Source organism: Vombatus ursinus, unplaced genomic scaffold (assembly GCF_900497805.2).
Source record: "Vombatus ursinus unplaced genomic scaffold, bare-nosed wombat genome assembly UNPS02010284.1, whole genome shotgun sequence".
Lineage (NCBI taxonomy): Eukaryota > Metazoa > Chordata > Mammalia > Diprotodontia > Vombatidae > Vombatus > Vombatus ursinus.
The window spans coordinates 10,422,170-10,426,148 of record NW_020950062.1 but is presented as its reverse complement, the minus strand read 5'-3'; positions in this window follow the sequence as shown (position 1 = coordinate 10,426,148).

Genomic DNA, 3,979 nt, shown 5'->3' with positions numbered 1-3,979 from the left:
GACACTTACTACTTGTGTGACCTTCAACAAAGTCACTACAACTCTCTGGGCCTCGGTTTCCCCAACTGTAAAACCACAGGATTATACTAATGGCTTCTAAATTCTTTTCTAGCTCTTATTATCTTAGGACTAGAAAATATTTCATATTCTCGCCCTCAAATTGTGAATTGAAATTGCATATCCTACTTGTCTATGTTGTATAGTAAATAAACTTTTTCAATGTCCTAGAAATCTGAGAGTTGAGACTAACCTTAAAGGAAGAAGATTTAGAAAGGTAGAGATGAAAAGGGAGAGTGGGCTAGTCAAAGTGAAAGGCCTAAAAGTGACAAGACGAATCAGCTTGTCAAGATCAGAATAGCTATATGACTGGCACAGCTGGAGTATAATGCGTGAAAGGTTAAAACATGGAAGAGCAGGATTTGTGACAAGACATATTTTAGCTTGATGTAGCCTAAATCATTAGACCTATCAAAAAGTCAAATGGCCTGCTTTAAGATACAGTGAATTCTGCTTTATTAAAGATCTTTCTTTAAGCAGAGACTAAAAGAGCACCTTTCTGGGATATGATAAAGGGAATTATAATTTTTTCCAGTAATATGTTAGGCTAGATGGACACTGAGATCCTTAAATCCTGAAATTCTTTGATTCTCATAGCAAGGGGAGAAAGAGAACAAGCATTTAATTATCACAATAATGGCGTGAGGTAGAATGCTTATTAATTTAGATCTGAAAGGGACCTTACCCACCATCAAGTCCAACCCTTTCATTTTTCAGATAGATTAAAAAAAATTGAGGCTGAGATAAGTAGAGAGATTTGCCCAGGGTCTTACAGCAATTAAGTACTTTATGGAGGATTTGAATTCAGTTCTTCCTCACTCCAATCTAGTACTTTATCTATTACATCTCTTAATAATGGAAAATGCGGTTGAAAAAGATCTGAATTTAAATCCTGCCTCAAATACTTTTTAACTGTGAAACTGTTTCTTCATCTGTAAAACGGGGATAATAATAGTATGTACTTTCCAAGGTTGTTGTGAGGAGTGAAGGAGATAGTATAAATAATTCTGAAAAAGTTCTCAAAGTTCCAGATGACAAATATTATTGTTATTATTGTTGTAGTTTTTATTATTACTATCATTGCTATTATTGTTATCGTTATTATTGTAACTTTCATCTGTACCTTGCTCTCTGCTGGCCTCTTGTGTCTAATGCCAGTTGCTACTCTATTGGCTTGGAGTACAGACTGGTCTGCTACTCTCTTCTCATAATTCCTTCTGATTATTGCTAGTGACATTCCACTTGACAGGAGTTTGTGTAGTTTCTCTCTGCTCCCAGATTCTTTGTCATTTGCTTGCAGTTCTTAACTAGAACAGTGATACCAATACAAGGTACATACCGCAAAGAGATCAAAGAATGAGGAAAAGAACGGATAGGTACAAAAATATTTAGAGTAGTTCTTTTCATACTTGCAAAAAAAAAAATATCCCAGAAATTGAGGAGGTACCTACCTATGGGGTAGATAAATCATGGTCTTTGAATGTAATAGAATATCATGCCATAAGAAATGATGCAATGTACTGTTTCAGAGGAAATTGCATAGTTCTCTATGAATTAATGAAGATTGAAGTGAGAACCAAGAGAACAATTTATACAATGACAACATTAAAAAAAGAAAAGCTAACTTTGAAAGGCTTTCGAACTCTGAGCAATGTAATGCCCAATTACAATTACAGAAGACAGAAGATGAAGCACCTACCAGAAAGGTGCAGAATGAGACATACATTTTGGGACATGGTTAATGTGGGAATTTGTTTTGTGTCTTTTTGCCTAGTTGTTATTAATGTTTTCTTTATTTTTTTTTAATATCTCAACTGGAGAGGGATTGGGAGGGAGGTTCACTGAAAAATTAATAAAAGTAACAACAACAACAATGACAACAGTAAAAGCAAAAAAAGTCATTAAAAATAGTCCCTCCTACTGTGGGGGAGGGAGGCAGTAAAAGGTGGTAGAAAATGAGAAAGGGAGGGGCAGAGGATTTCATTCAATAGGCTGACTACCTTCTCATTTTCCACCACTTTTACAGCCTCCCTTCCCCCACAATAGGAGGGACTATCTTTTTTTTTTTAATGTTTTTCTTCAAAGTCTACGATGCGATGAACATTTAAAAGGAGGATATGATCTTATTGTGTAAGGGAACGTGGAGGCCACTAAATCCAACATCTTTTTACATATGATCAAACTGAGTCTGAGAAATGTGAAGTGCCTTGTCCATAGTCACACAGCTAGTTAGCATCTGTGGGAAAGGGAACATAGGAACTCAGGACTTCTTTATTCCAAATCTAGTCATTATTCATTACTCCATTTCCTCTCTAAAAGGAAAAACCTTATCCCAGGTCCAACTCTTTGGGACACAGAGCCAGAGATTCCATAGCTGACTATAGTTTCCTGGCTACCAGAGTAGAATCTTTCCTAGAGGATTCATTCTTAACTTGATTCAGGAATTCCCTTTGTCTCCTTTTTTAATTTCTGATGGCCAAGTCTCACCTATTCAGTATTCATTTAGGCTTTTGCTCCAGGCCTCTGCATTTCTGAACTCAAAAATTATTTTGTTCTTTCATGCAAATATATGGGGGTGGAAAAGGCACTTAAACAAAATGTAGCCCAGGCAGCAAGGTAATTGTTTCTCCTCTGAGTAACTGCATTCCTGGCCTTTCATATTTTATGTGCAAACACTTGCAAACCTTGAACCTGTCCTACACATGCATAAAAAAGCACTTATATAACAGAAGTGTAAAGTAAATGAAACATTTGAATGAATTACTCTGTGCAATAGTGTCATCATGGTCCTTGGTAATTTTTAATAATAGGCTATATTTTCTGCCATTTGTAGAGACTAAGGTCCTAGTGAAAGATGTGAAAGTGGATAAATGGCATAGCAAAATACAGCCAAATAAGATGATTCAAAATTCCCCTAAGAAAAGTTGTCCCCAAACCTGAGAACAATTGTATAAACTTGCTCCATCTTCTAAGAGTTCTTTTAGTAGTTTCCCTAGAAAACCTATACTCACCTCTGACACTAAATGACTAAATAACCTTATGCAAGTTAATTCACTTTTCTGGGCCTCAGTTTCCATATCTGTAAAATCAGAAGGTTAGACTTGATGGTTTCTGAGTTCCTTTCCAGTTCTTCATAATCCTGGGATCTGTTTCAGGCATGCCCCAAACATCAATTAGATGCCCAGCCTAAAAAGAAAGGATGATAATTCCTAAGGTTATGAACTGTCTTCTGGCACATTTTCCTGAATGTCCTTTTGTATACTCCTCCATAAGATTTTCCATCTCTCCAAGAAGGGGTTAATAGACCTAATTTTTTTTTTAAATAATTGTCTATTCAAAGCACATCTAGTTCTCATGAAATTGCTCCAGCGTATGTGTTACTTTTTCTGTTTGGTATCCTTTTGGAGTACTAGCTGTTAAAAATTATCTTTTGAAAATGTTAGCTTCTCTGGCAAAGGCTAAAGAATTTTACATATTTTCCTCTGGTTTCCTCTGGTGAGCCTGGGCTCAGGAAAAGCCCTCTAACTCACCAGGCCCATCTGAGTGACTCAGAAGAGCCTGTTTCAAGGGGATTGGAGTCTACAGTCAGTTGGCTGCCATCAGATGTTACTGAAGGGAAGAGATCCTCAAGTCCAAGAAACCAGAGGGTCTTCTGGCTCTGCCAAGAAGAGTGACAGAGGCTGTAAAACTGTCTGCTCTCCTCCTCTGCTAATTGCTGTGCTAGAAAGCACTAAATTGGGGTTGATAAAAACACTGTGGGCTGTTTTTTCCCCAAACCCACAGTGAGGAGTCAGCTTCCTACTCGCTATCTCCATCTACTGGCGCATATTCAAATTACCATTCTAATAAACTGGAGTTAGGGAAGACAGATACCACAAGTCTCCTTCCCACACCAACAATTCCCTGGAGGGTATGTAAAATC